At 43.1% G+C, this 15,372-nt stretch overlaps 1 protein-coding gene across 2 annotated transcripts in view; it reads right to left on the bottom strand.

The window, feature by feature from the left end:
* The window catches only part of LOC139240236 (ADP-ribosylation factor-like protein 15), a 462,002-nt gene that overhangs the window by 190,845 nt on the left and 255,785 nt on the right, over window positions 1-15,372 (bottom strand). The window lies entirely within an intron of this gene.

A 15,372-nucleotide genomic window follows, 5' to 3' on the forward strand; every position in this document is an offset into this window, starting at 1 on the left:
GGGCAGGGAAGTGAAGTTGAGGCCAAGATCAGATCAGCCATGATCTTATTGAATGGCGGAGCAGGCTCGAAGGGACAAATGGCCTAGTCCTGCTCCTATTTCTTATGTTCTTATGTAAAAGTACTTCATTGACTGTAAAGCGCATCGGGATGACCTGAAGTTGCGAAAGGCACTATATAAACACAAGGTGCTCAATTTTTCCCAGTTATTTGCGCCGTTTTTTCTGGCGTATTTATTCTTTTTCAAGTTTTCCCCGCGATCTGCGCCGGCGTAACTGACTTAGTTACAATTTTTCTAGGCAAGTTTTTTTATTTACGTCATGGGGGTGTTCCCTCATGTCTGCGTCGGTTTTTTGAATTGTTCGCTGTTTGGCCAAGATTTTTTCCTCCTAGGTCGGCGTGTCTGGCCATTCCTGAAAAACCTTCTCGGCATTTAAGAAAACCAGCGCCCATTCACAAATCGTGCTGAAAGACGCCATTATTTTTAAATCGAAGATTTTGAAGAGAGTCAAGAACACTGTCAAAGTGAATAATAAAGTTCAGAAAACACTAGTGGGAGTTGTATACAGACCACCAAACAGTAGTAGTGAGGTTGGGGACAGCATCAAACAAGAAATTAGGGATGCGTACAATAAAGGTACAGCAGTTATCGTGGGTGACTTTAATATACATATAGATTGGGCTAACCAAACTGGTAGCAATACAATGGAGGAGAATTTCCTGGAGTGTATTAGGGATGGTTTTCTGTACCAATATGTCGAGGAACCAACAAGAGGGCTGGCCATCCTAGACTGGGTGATGTGTAATGAGAAAGGACTAATTAGCAATCTTGTTGCACGAGGCCCCTTGGGGAAGAGTGACCATAATATGGTGGAATTCTTTATTAAGATGGAGAGTGACGCGGTTAATTCAGAGACTTGGGTCTTGAACTTAAGGAAAGGTAACTTCGATGGTACGAGACGTGAATTGGCTACAATAGACTGGCAACTGATACTTAAAGGGCTGATGATGGATAGGCAATGGCAAACATTTAAAGATTGCATGAATGAAGCAATTGTACATCTCTGTCTGGAGTAAAATTAAAATGGGGAAGGTGGCTCAACCGTGGCTAACAAGGGGAATTAGGGATAGTGTTAAATTCAAGGAAGAGACACATAAATTGGCTAGAAAAAGCAGCAAACCTGAAGACTGGGAGAAATTTAGAATTCAGCAGAAGTGGACAAAGGGTTTAATTAGGAGGGGGAAAAGAGAGTATGAGAGGAAGCTTGCTGGGAACATAAAAACTGACTGTAAAAGCTTCTATAAATATGTGAAGAGAAAAAGATTAGTCAAGACAAATGTAGGTCCCTTGCAGTCAGATTCAGGTGAATTTATAATGGGGAACAAAGAAATGGCAGACCAGTTAAACAAATACTTTGGTTCTGTCTTCACGAAGGAAGGCACAGGTAACCTTCCGGAAGTACGAGGGGACCGAGGGGCTCATGATAAGGAGGAACTGAAGGATATCCTTATTAGGCGGGAAACTGTGTTATGGAAATTGATGGGATTGAAGGCCGATAAATCCCCGGGGCCTGATAGTCTGCATCGCAGAGTACTTAAGGAAGTGGCCCTAGAAATAGTGGATGCATTGGTGATCATTTTCCAACAGTCTATCGACTCTGGATCAGTTCCTATGGACTGGAGGGTAGCTAATCTAACACCACTTTTTAAAAAAGGAGGGAGAGAGAAAATGGGTAATTATAGACCGGTTAGCCTGACATCAGTAGTGGGGAAAATGTTGGAATCAATTATTAAAGATGAAATAACAGTGCATTTGGAAATCAGTAACAGGATCGGGCTAAGTCAGCATGGATTTATGAAAAGGGAAATCATGCTTGACAAATCTTCTGGAATTTTTTGAGGATGTAACTAGTAGAGTGGACAAGGGAGAACCAATGGATGCGGTGTATTTGGACTTTCAAAAGGCTTTTGACAAGGTCCCGCACAAGAGATTAGTGTGCAAAATTAAAGCACATGGTATTGGGGGTAATGTACTGACGTGGATAGAGAACTGGTTGGCAGACAGGAAGCAGAGAGTCGGGATAAACGGGTCCTTTTCAGAATACAGGCAGTGACTAGTGGGGTGCCGCAGGGCTCAGTGCTGCGACCCCAGCTATTTATATTATACATTAATGATTTGGATGAAGGAATTGAGTGTAATATCTCCAAGTTTGCAAATGACACTAAACTGGGTGGCGGTGTGAGCTGTGAGGAGGACACTAAGAGGTTGCAAGGTGACTTGGACAGGTTAGGTGAGTGGGCAAATGCATAGCAGATGCAGTATAATGTGGATAAGTGTGAGGTTATCCACTTTGGGGGCAGAAACACGAAGGCAGAATATTATCTGAATGGCAGATTAGGAAAAGGGGAGGTGCGACGAGACCTGAGTGTCATGATACATCAGTCATTGAAAGTTGGCATGCAGGTACAGCAAGTGGTGAAGAAGGCAAATGGTATGTTGGCCTTCATAGCTAGGGGATTTGAGTATAGGAGCAGGGAGGTCTCACTGCAGTTGTACAGGGCCTTAAGTGAGACCTCACCTGGAATATTGTGTTCAGTTTTGGTCTCCTAGTCTGAGGAAGGATGTTCTTGCTGTTGAGGGAGTGCAGCGAAGGTTCACCAGACTGATTCCCGGGATGGCAGGACTGATATATGAGGAGAGACTGGATCGACAGGGCCTTTATTCATTGGAGTTTAGAAAGATATGAGTGGATCTCATAGAAACATAAAATTCTGACAGGACTGGGCAGGTTAGATGCAGGAAGAATGTTCCTGATGTTGGGGAAGTCCAGAACCAGGGGACACGGTCTAAGGATAAGGGGTAAGCCACTTAGGACTGAGATGAGAAGAAATTGTTAACCTGTGGAATTCCCTACTGCAGAGAGTTGTTGATGCCAGTTCGTTGGATATATTCATAAGGGAGTTAGAAATGCCCCTTACGGCTAAAGGGATCAAGGGGTATGGATAGAAAGCAGGAAAGGGGTACTGAGGTGAATGATGAGCCTTGATCTTATTGAATGGTGGTGCAGGCTCGAAGGGCCGAATGGCCTACTCCTGCATCTATTTTATATGTTTTTATGTGCCAAACTTTACTTTAAGATCACTCTATAATATCACTTAAAAACTTATAAGTTTACATAACTTACAAAATCTTTTAATCTGAGAACAGTTACAACAGTAACAACATTAACAATAAATGCAGCAGCAGCAAAGAAAGGCTGCACTCATCTGTCCTCCCCCTTATTCTAAGACCGTCCGCTGCGCTTGGTCTTCGACACTCCACCACCCCTGCCCGCAGGCAGTGGCGCAGTGTTTCGGGGCTTGGTACCAAGCTTATTCTTTCTAATATCTCGGATACTGCGCTCCTCGAGGGGGTGGGGGCATCAGGCGGCAAGTTGGAGGGCCCAGGCGACAAGTTGGAGGGCCTGGCTTTGGGCTCTTCAGAGGCTGGTGTGGGGATTGGAGTGCGAGTGACAGTTGATTCTGGGCGTGTCCCCTTATTGCAGCAGCTAACTCCCAACATGCTGTCCCTCATGCGCCCCGACAGTGTCTCAACGACCAGCAATATTTCCTCCCTCACGGTCAGTGATGTGGTTTGCACTACCTCTGACATTCCCTCCCTCATGGCCACTATTCCCTCACTGTTGGTCCCGGATATTTGATGATTTGTTTATTTGTACAACCAGATCCCTTTGCTCCTCTACCTCATTTAGATTCCTATGTTCCAAGTAAAACGTGACCTTATTTTTCTTACCTGAATGTAATAGCTCATACTTATCGGTGTTGAAATTAATTTGCCAATTTTATGTCTATTCCGCAAGTTTATTAATGTATTCTTGTAATGTGTTGCAGTCCTCCTCAGTATTGACTGTTCCTCATCCGCAAATTTAGAAATTGTGTTTTTGATTGCAATTTATATCAACGATATAGACTGCAAACAGTGGCTATTAGTAACTAGCGGGGTGCCGCAGGGATCAGTGCTGGGACCCCAACTATTTACAATCTATATTAACGACTTGGAAGAAGGGACTGAGTGTAACGTAGCCAAGTTTGCTGATGATACAAAGATGGGAGGAAAAGCAATGTGTGAGGACATAAAGTCTGCAAAAGTGAGTGGATAAAAATTTGGCAGATGGAGTATAATGTTGGAAATTGTGAGGTCATGCACTTTGGCAGAAAAAAAATCAAAGAGCAAGTTATTATTTAAATGGAGAAAGATTGCAAAGTGCTGCAGTACAACTGGACCTGGGGGTACTTGTGCATGAAATGCAAAAGGATAGCATGCCGGTACAGCAAGTGATCAGGAAGGCCAATGGAATCTTGGCCTTTATTGCAAAGAGGATGGAGTATAAAAGCAAGGAAGTCTTGCTACAGCTATATAAGGTATTGGTGAGGCCACACCTGGAATACTGTGTACAGTTTTGATTTCCATATTTATGAAAGGATATACTTGCTTTGGAGGCAGTTCAGAGAAGGTTCACTAGGTCGATTCCGGAGATATGGGGGTTGACTTATGAGGAAAGGTTGAGTAGGTTGGGCCTCTACTCATTGGAATTCAGATGAGAGGTGATCTTATCGAAACGTATAAGATTATGAGGGGGCTTGACAAGGTGGATAGAGAGAGGATGTTTCCACTGATAGGGGAGACGAGAACTAGGGGCATGATCTTAGAATAAGGGGCCACCCATTTAAAACTGAGATGAGGAGAAATTTCTTCTCCCAGGGGGTTGTAAATCTGTGGAATTCGCTGCCTCAGAGAGCTGTGGAAGCTGGGACACTGAATAAATTTAAGACAGAAATAGACAGTTTCTTAAACGATAAGGGGATAAGGGGTTATGGGGAGCGGGCAGAGAAGTGGACTGAGTCCATGATCAGATCAGCCATGATCTTACCGAATGGCGGAGCAGGCTCGAGGGGCCATATGGCCTACTCCTGTTCCTATTTCTTATGCTCTTATGTTCCAGCACTGATCCTTGTGTAACTCCACTTTCTACCTGCTGCCACTCTGAATAGCTACCCTTAACTCCTACTCTCTGCTTTGTGTTTTGCAGCCAGCTAGCGATCTATTCTGCTATTTGTCCCCTGACTCCACATGCTCTGACCTTATTTATTAGTCTATTATGTAGCATCTTATCAAAGGCCTTTTGAAAATCTAGATCAATTACATCTGCTACATTACTCTTGTTCACTCTCTCTGTTACCTCTTCAAAGATTTCAATGAATTGGTCAAGCAAGACTTTCCCTTTAAAAATCCATGCTGATTATTCGTTATTGTATTTTTGGTTTTGAGATGTTTTTCAATTTTCTCCTTTAGTAAGGATTCCAATATTTTTATTACCACCGGTGTTAAGCCGACTGGCCTATAGTTTCCTGGACATGTTCTAGCTGCCTTCTTAAATATAGGTATTATGTTAGTTATCTGCCATTCCTCTGGCACTACATCTTTTGCTAACAAATTGTTAACTATGTGTTGTTAAGTATAGAAGAACCCCATAAGACTGAATACTGTGAGCTAAAACTGAAGTGACCGTGGTCTCTTTAATATAACTCCAGAGTGCCTAAGCAGCATGGCAGACAACCTTTTATACTCCCTTGTATGAGGTGTGCAGGTGGCCCTTGGGCCTCCAACAGTTGCGGCCTCTGGTGTCAAGTCTTACAGTTACAATGTTTACATACATAACTTGTATAATAGTGCCTCTGCTATATTTTCTCTACATTATTTTAAAATGCGTGGATGCAATCTGTCCAGACCTGGGGTTTTATCCTCAGAGTTTGATTAATTTATTTAATATTTCTCTTCTTTTTATTGGTCAGTGTCAGCTGTGGCTCAATGGGTAGCACTCTCGCCTCGGAGTTAGAAGGCTGTTGGTTCAAATCCCACTCCAGGCACATAAATCTAGGCCGACACTCCAGTGCAGTGCTGAGGAAGTGCTGCACTGTTGGATGTGCCGTCTTTCGGAGGAGACATTAAACCAAGGCCCCATCTGCCCTCTCAGGTGGACGGAAAGAATCCCATGGCACTATTTCGAAGAAAAACAGGGGAGTTATCCCCAGTGCCCTAACCAATATTCATCCCTCATTCAACATAACAAAAAACATTTATCTGGTCATTATCACATTGCTGTTTGTGGGAGTTGATGTGCCCAAATTGGCTGCCGTGTTTTCCACATTACAACAGTACTTCATTGGCTGTAAAAGCGCTTTGAGACATCCGGTGGTATGGCGCTATATAAATGCAGTTATATCATTTCTAATCTCATTTTCTGATGTCATGTCATGTCCACCTGATCTGTCTCCCTGGTAAACACTGAAGCAAAGTAATTATTTAAAATCACCCCCTTGATTACCCAAACTGCTCATGACAAATCAATACAAACACCCAAAGAACATCTGCCATAGTCACTGACTTGTAACAAAACCCTGCAGAAACTGTGCTCGAGAGTGGGATGCAACAATTTTCATTTCCACGGAGGTGGGAAACAAGCACATTTAAAATATACAGGCAATCGCAAATGTTTGACAAGATTTTCAGGATCTATGCTAAAATAAATTCTCACAAATTTGAGAATACTTTTTTGTTAAACTTTGTGTTCTCATACTTTCTGGTGCATATTAAAACAAATTACCTAACACCATTTTTCATCATGGTTATACTTTGTTTTGTATTGGAAAGCAAGGATTAAAAAATTAAAACCTGATGTTTTAGGACTTATTTACTAAAGCCCACATCCAAGAACAAATTTGTATCCTAAATTCTGCAAGACAAGTCAGACAAAATATGAACTGTGACAGCCCTTGCAGATGTTTCACAGCAGGTCTATAAGGGTCTACACAGCAGGCTTTTGTTTAACATGCAAACCTAATTGAACAGAGAAGGCAACACTACAGTGACTAGCATAGTTCAGTCAGAAGTGGCTTACAGCTCTATTGTACTCATTTATTATTGAACAATCAACTGCACAGTTGCAAAATTACTGGCCAAATGTTAGAACACAACTTAATGCATCCCCTTTTTCTTAATGTCACCTTTGACTCGATGATTTGAGCAATTCACTGTAGTATGCTTTTAATCATTGCATTGGTCTTTACAATGAACTTCAGTATATGTTTGTGCACTTGTACAATAAGTTAGTATACATTATGCACAGCATAATTGCTCTATTCAATTAACTGGCTTAAAAATATTGGTTCTTTCATATATACTTCTTGAAAAGCCTCAGTTCCGCCAGATTTAGAAGAGGAATGGCACACTTTCAATTTTATTAGAAACAGAAATTAAATGTACCGTTAAAAGACTGTTATTTTACTCCTCTCATTTGCATATTTGAGGATATTATATATAAAACATGTAAGTTTGATTATATTTTAAAATATTGAGCAATTATACATGATAGCCAGCTGTTCAAGGCTATACAGTCTGAACAATGAGATAATAAACATTCTGTATCCAGAAATAATGATAGAAGTCACTACTGATGATAGCCCCACCATGTATCTACAAATAATTTGTACTACCAACTCAATCATTAATTCACTGAGCGCTATGAATGAGTTCATCCATCTTGTTACTGTGGGCTCATTAGTTTACTCATTGGCAGAACCGTTTGTGGATTCAGAGATGTAAAACACATCCAAAATTGATCTGGTTACAGTGACCCTGTCAATTTACTATACATGGGCCTTTAAAACCTATTTATTTTAGACTTGCTCTCACCAAGGTAAAAGACAGCAAGGCTTCATACACGTCCAGGAGACTTTGGAACAAAAATCACACGGTGTTCACTGGTTTGCTTCGAGCCCATCGGAATCGGTGGGCACCGCAGAATATATTGCATTTTACTCAAGCCAGAATTAGGTTATATTCTAAATCAGCACACATGATATTAGTTTGTTTGGACCAGTCATATTGGTGGTGCTCCCGAGGGGTCATTTGTTTGGACTTGGTTGTTTGTTCCTCCATGCCATTTTACTATTGAAGAATAGCCAGAAAGAAAACAAGTATATCAAAGATTTTAAACTTAAAAAATGGTTAGCAAAATAGGTTAGATTGGGGTGTTGCAAACAAAATTGAAATGAAGTAAAAATAGGAAAGAAGACATAATACTGAGAAACATGGACAAGTGGAATCAAGTTTGCGGGCGATAGAAAGAGGCTAACATTTCCTCCTGTTTATAATCTTTGCAAAGGGCTCAAGAGGTTAGAGATATGGAGGGATTTAAACAACAATTGAAGTTTTAAACTGAGGGACTGAAAGCCAATGTAAGTCAGTGAGGACAAGAATGATGGGTGAGTGGAACTTACAGAATATGATATGGACAGTGGAGATTTGGATAAGCTAAAGTTGACAGAGGGTGGAGGATGGGAGTCCAGCCAGGAGAACACTGCAGTAATTGAAACTGGAAGGCACAAATGCTGGTTTCAGCGGTAGATGGGCTGAAGCAGGGGTTGAGGTGGGTGATGTTACAGAGGTGCAAGAAAGCAATCTTTGTGATGGAAATCTTTGTACGGAAACTCAGGGTCGAAAAGATGTTTAACTGGTTTAAATTACAGCTTATCCAACAAGTATCCTGGCAGCTGAGAGGTAGAGTTGAGTGTCATCAGCATGTGAAAGCCCTCTCTATGTCCCTTACCCACCCCCCCCCCCCCCCCGCCTTGCTTTTAAGCTTAATTCATCAAGGATCAGCATATAAATGAAGAGGGAGGATCTTTGGGGATCTCCCGAGGTAATTATGCAGGGTCGGGAAGAGATGCCATTGCTAGAGATACTTTGGCTATGATTGCCTAGGTAAGAGTGGAACCAAGCAAGGATAGTCCCATCCAGCTAGATAACAGAAGACGTTTAGAGGAGAATGGTGTAATCAACCATATCGAAGGCTGCAAAGAAAGTCCACGATGATCAGAGGTAATGGACCATGGTCACAGTCCAGAGAATGTCATTCATGATTTTTGGTTAGGGTTGTTTCAATGTTGTGGGCTGGTTGGGGGTGGGATTTGCAGCAACAACACATTCTAGGACTTTGAAGAAAGGGACATTGGAGACAGGATGATCGTAAACAAGGACAGCGGGCTCAAGGATGTTTTTTTGAGGGGTTGAGTGATGATGATAGCCTCAAAATTAAGGGAGACAGTGCCCAGAAGAGGAAATCATTTACAGTATCAGCTAGAATGAGGATCACGAAGAGAAGTAGGGTGGTTAGTTGCTTAGGTTTAATGGGATAGAGGGAGAAGGATGTCGGTCTGATCAATGACATGAACTTCGAGAGGACATGGTGGGTTTGGGAGTATATGGGAGACATGACAGGGAAACAGGAGTACAGAACTAGGGAAAGTGGGGGAACTTGGAGGAGTTTGGCCTGATTGTTAAACGAAGGGGGGGGGGGGGGGGGGAAGGGAGAGGAAAGAGAACAGCTGAATAAATGTTTATCTTTGTGATGAAATCTATGAGCTCCTTGCAGATGAGAAAAGAGCCTGGATTAGCTTTGCCCTCCAGAATAATCCTAAATTAGTGGGTGGTTTTGGCAGAAGAGAATGAGGTTGAGTAAAGGTTTATATGATTGTACTAGATCTGGCAATACATGGCTCCACCAGGTATGCACTAAGGGGGCTCCATTTTGGAAGCAAAGATGGGAGCTGGACCGGGAGAGGAGACAGTGAAGATTTTTCTGAGGACCATGGCATCAAACGTGGAAGTGAGGGACTGGTTGAGCAAATCAACAGTTGCAGAGGTATCATGGTGAGTAGAGGATCAAAGGATAGGCAGTTTGGAGATACAAAGTGCAGTTGTAAACAGGAGGAAAGAGAAAAAGGAATTAGTAAAAATAAAACAAAAATATGAAAGTGAAAGGAATAATGAAAAGATCAGGATGACAGAAAAACAAGTACAGGTTGTACCTCTCCAGTCCGGGATTCTAGTCCAGAAACATCCCTGGTCCGGCATTAGTTTGCAGGAAAACCCCCCACAATTTTAAGACTCCTGATTTTTCTCCCAAATTGCTCGCAGCAGCGTGGAGGCTAAAAGCTATCTGCTAACCGGGAGTTTACAATATTGTGCAGAATAAGTTAAAGGTGCAGTCGGATGCTTTTGGTCTAACTCTAGATGTCGAATCGGTTGGACAGGTAGGTGATTCTAGAGGAATTCTGCTGGTTGTAATGCAACTGTTCGGCCAGCAGGCCACTCCGCCCGTATATACAGTGGAACCTGGCGAGAGGAGGAGAGGAGAGTGAGCTTGAGCTGGGGGATCTGCGCTCAGCGACCACAGTCTCTCCCTTCTCGGCGAACAAGAACCTGGGGTCCGTGGCAACTGCCAGCGTCATTGTGTAGATGGTCGAGACGGGGGGGGGGGGGGGGGGGAATGGTTTTGGGCCGGAGCCGCAAGATTTTTCAGCTCAATCCCACCTTGCATTTTTCATTTAAAAAAAAATTCTGGTGATTATTTAGGGCGAACTCAGAAATGGCTGCAGATCTTTGGTTGAGAACCCAAGCCAGATAATGGGTACTAGGAGCCACTATTAACTCGCATAGTGAAATCTACAAACTCACCAGAGATTGCTTTGCCGCCACCTCCCGTGGTTCAGAAAATTCTCTGGTCCAGCACCACTCAGGTCTCAAGGGTGCCGGACCAGAAATATCCAACTGCAGTAGAGTCAAACATCAGGAGAACAGCTGGAACACCATGCATTCCAGTCTATCTTGGCCTACCAGTCCATTCACTTGTTTACCCGATTCATTTAATACATTCACCAAGGACTACTCAGCTAACTGAACTTGGTCAAATAATGTTTCATATTAATGTGTACAAAGCCCTTTTGAGACACTGAACAAAAAGTTCAATAGTGCTATTTGAGTAACCCATGGACATTTAAATGCAATGGGGTTCACTTGATGGGCAGAGTGTGCAAGTTTCAACCAGCAGAGGGTGTATTGCATTGTGGCCACAATCACAAAATGATCTAAAGTTTCCTGTTGAACTCTTATCTGCTGATCACAGGCCTCATCAGTTTGTGTATATATGCAGCACAATTCTGATGTAAATGGTGTTTGAAAAAGATAACCAAATGGAAAAAAAACATATCCTTGTCTGTTAACAAATGCAACAGATCCTCCATGCCACAAAGGCACAAGCTTTTGAGAAGCATATAAAACACCTCAAATATTTGCCAAAATAACAACCTAGAATAGGAAGAATCGCAATGAAAACATTAGAATTCATTAATATGCTAGAAATAGAATTTGTTTCTACAAGGGGAAATCGATAATGCAAACTCAAACGACTGCTGCACCAAAAAATTTGCAACATCTTGTTAACTAGATCATTTTTAAATTTAAGGGTTCAGCTTTTTTCCCCCCCCACCCAGAATACTACTACAGGGTACCTGTACTAAGAGAAAAAGTTAAGAAAAAGTTCATAATTTTATTTTTGTCATTACAACCTTCCATGGACATTTTCAACTTTAGGTTTTTCTGAATGTAACCAATTTAGTGTGTTTCTAATAAATTAATAAAAATTCAGTCATCCCATTTCTTTCATTTTCCTATGCCATCTTCCATCCCTAACCAAAATGGCAGGCTGCTTGGAAATAGATGTTTTAAAAACTAGACCTATTTTATAGTTTTATCATTTTGAGCATCTTGGCGAAGTCCCAATTCAGATTCTAAACTATACTTTCATTTAGATTTTGTTTGCAGTGTAGCAGTTCAAGAAACACTGAAGCTCACAAGTAATACATTTTGACCTGCAATTCCACATGGTGTGTTGCCAGTTCTACGGAGTAACATAGTGGAAAAATGCAAGTAGCTGACTGTAAATAGACATGGAGATAGATAAATTCTGAAATAAATTAACTGTGGGAAGCTCTCGTGTGTCTCTCAATGGTTGGTTTCAGAGACTGGGAATAAACCATTTGCCTCCTAGTTTACTTTAAAAGTACTTTTCTTTATCCACTATTGTTAAGACCCCCCAAATTTGCTGTGCTATCATTCATTACATTTCTCCAACATTTTATGTAAAGCAAAAATAAACTCAAGGATAGCAGGGAAACACTTCTAGTTTTCGGATCACTCAAAGTCATTGAAAAACAAGGAGTGCCCAGGAAATATAAAGTGCTGGAGGGAAGGTATGTAAATTATGTATCAAAAATAATTTATTTGAAAATGACACCGAAGTGTTACCAGTAAGAGGTAACAAATAATAAAAAGTCTGAATAATTCTCTATAAGTTATATCAAACCAGACTCATGGCTCAATTTTCCCCAAGCCCATTTTCTGGCATTTAGCCAGAGTTACGCCTGTTTTTTCTAGGCCAGAAATAATTTGCCAAAGTTTCCCTGATGTATAATTTGAATTTGGCGCCGCGCAGCGTGTCCAGTTGTCTCGGGGGGCGGAGCCTGCGGTCTGCACCGAAAAACGATGCGGCACCTTCTGCGCATGCGCGGAAAAAAAAGTTATGTTTTTGATGTCGTTCCAATGGACGTGCATGCTCAGTACAGCTCCCATTTGGCAATTGGCCATTTTTAAAGAGCCAGTTGTGTGTGTGAGAACGTTGAGTGCTGTGTGAGAGCAGTGGGAAAATCACAGCAATACAAGATGCAAAGCGGTGCAAGGACCAAGAATTTCTTACAGGAAGAAGTGGAGGCACTAGTTACTGTGATTGAGAACAGATGGCAGGAGCTGAACACCCGCAGAGGTCACATAAAAGTTCCACCCAAGTTGGAACCAAGCTGCAGAAGATTACTGTGCAATGGTGACCACCATGAGATCTGGAGGCCAGTGTAGAAAGTGGTAGGATCTTGGTCAATAGTTCGTGTAAGTAATATTTTCATTTATTCAATGCAATTGCAAATGTTACCATCTGTATATGTCCTACCAAGCAGAACGACACCCTCTCTAAAAAGTTAGGTTTTCATCTTTGCAGAGGAAGGTGACATAATAAAAGGGAAAGGACTCGAACAGGAGGCGGCCCAGCAAATCTGCACCCACTGACACCCTTGGAAGAGAGGGTCGCTGCTTTAATGGGTCCTGCCTGGAAAAAAGCAATCAGTGCTGCACAAGCTGGGCCCACACACGAGGGAGAGAGCAAGTCCTGCAAATTCATCATGGTCCTTCAAATCAGCCTGCTGCCTGGCCTGCGATACGTGAACCGACTCATGCCACCCACCCTGCCTCCTCCTCTGCTGCTAACCATTTGACCGTTGTTATATTTTTCAGAACTTGAGGCCAATCCGGATGATGCAGAAGATTCAGACGCGGACGAGCCTGAAGAGGGGAACATCTTCCAATCCAACCCTCCAGACCAACATGGGGGTGAGGGGAAGGGCTGGATGAAGCTCTCACTGTTGTACAGACTTTGGAGGAGATACCGCTCATGGAGGTGACAGCCTTTCCTGTGTCTAATGGTTTGAGTGCTGGCGGGACATTCCATGGTTTCACACCTTCTGAGGATGCGGGTCCCAGTGGTGTGCTGCAGCGAGGCAACCCAGGGTCCAACCATCCCAGGCTGTGGGTCCCAATGTTGGGGTGCGAGCCACACCCATGGGGAGGAGGGGAAGGAGAGCTCAACCGCGCTCTCCAGAGTTGCAGGATCTAACAGATGTGGCTCACATGATGTCATTGAGTGCGGAGAGCATTGATCTTACCCGATCTCTTCTGGACACCATCAGTGGGGTGAGTGATGAGGTAGCAGGACTGTCGGGAGAAGTAACAGCAATGACACGAGAAATGTGAACGATATCCGGGACCATCAGTGACAGAATAGTGGCCATGAGGGAGGGAATGTCAAAGGTAGTGCAAACCATGTCACTGACCATGAGGGAGGGAATGCTGCAGGTAGATCAGACAGTTTTACTCAGCATGAGGGAGGGAATGTTGCAGGTCGTTGAGACACTGTCAGGGCGCATGAGGGATGGCATGTTAAGAGTTAGCGGCTGCAATAAGGAAACACGCCCAGACCCCTTGCCCATTGACAGAATCAACTGTCACTCCCACTCCAATCCCCACACCAGCCTCTGAAGAGCCCAAAGCCAGGCCCTTCAACTTGTCGCATGGGCCCTCCAATTTGCCGCCCGACGCAGACGACCACCCCCCCCCCCCGCCCCGCCCCAAGAGGTGTGCCGTACCCGAAATGTTAGAAAGAATAAACTTGGTACCAAGCCCAGAAACACTGCGCCACTGCCTGCGGGCAGGGATGGTGGAGTGTCAAAACCAAGCGCAGCGGGCGGGAGGACAGATGGGTGCTGCCTTTCTTTGCTGCTGCTGTTATTATTGGTACTGTTGTCAAATTAAAACTTTTTTGTAAGTTATGTAAATTTACAAGTTTTTAAGTGATTTTAAAAGAGTGATCTTAAAGTAAAGTTTGATACAAGAATAATTTTATTAAAGTTAAGTACATTGTAAACTTTTGAATAAAATATATTTTACATTAAAACTGAATCATGTTCCATTAACACAACACAACATTACAGAACAGCTCCAAACAGTAAACATGTCCATGTGGAATAGTTCTCGCTGAGCCCTCAGGCATCAGTAAAGCGTTCACGGGTGAGTTACTGGCGCAAAGCTCGAGCAATCAATAAAGGGGCACGTTGGCCCGTCCTCCTCCGCCGTCGTCCTCCGGCACTTGCATGGCTTCCTCCTCCTCCTGCTCGTCATCTGCATCTTTCACATCATTATCATCAGCCACTCTCACCGCAGGTGGGTCTTCCACTACCAGGTGCTGCTGCCTAAGTGATGGCTAAGTGATGCAGCACACAACAGTGAACATAACAACATAAGAAATAGGAACAGGAGTAGGCCATACGGGCACTCGAGCCTGCTCCGCCATTCAATAGGATCATGGCTGATCTGATCATGGACTCAGCTCCACTTCCCTGCTTGCTCCCCATAACCCCTTCTCCCTTTATCGTTTAAGAAATTGTCTATTTCTGTCTTAAATTTATTCAATGTCTCAGCTTCCACAGCTCTCTGAGGCAGCAAATTCCACAGATTTACAACCGAGAGGAAATTTTCTTCATCTCAGTTTTAATTGGATGGCCCCTCATTCTAAGATTATGCCCTCTAGTTCCAGTCTCCCCCATCAGTGGAAACATCCTCTCTGCATCCACCTTGTCAAGCACCCTCATACGTTTCGATAAGATCACCTCTCATTCTTCTAAATTCCAATGAGTAGAGGCCCAACCTACTCAACCTTTCCTCATAGGTCAACCCCCTCATCTCCAGAATCAACCTAGTGAACTTCCTTTGAACTGCCACCAAAGCAAGTATATCCTTTCATAAATATGGAAACCAAACCTGCACGCAGTATTCCAGGTGTGGCCTCACCCATACCCTGTATGGCTGTAG

Source organism: Pristiophorus japonicus, chromosome 2 (genome assembly GCF_044704955.1).
Source record: "Pristiophorus japonicus isolate sPriJap1 chromosome 2, sPriJap1.hap1, whole genome shotgun sequence".
NCBI classification, from domain to species: domain Eukaryota; kingdom Metazoa; phylum Chordata; class Chondrichthyes; family Pristiophoridae; genus Pristiophorus; species Pristiophorus japonicus.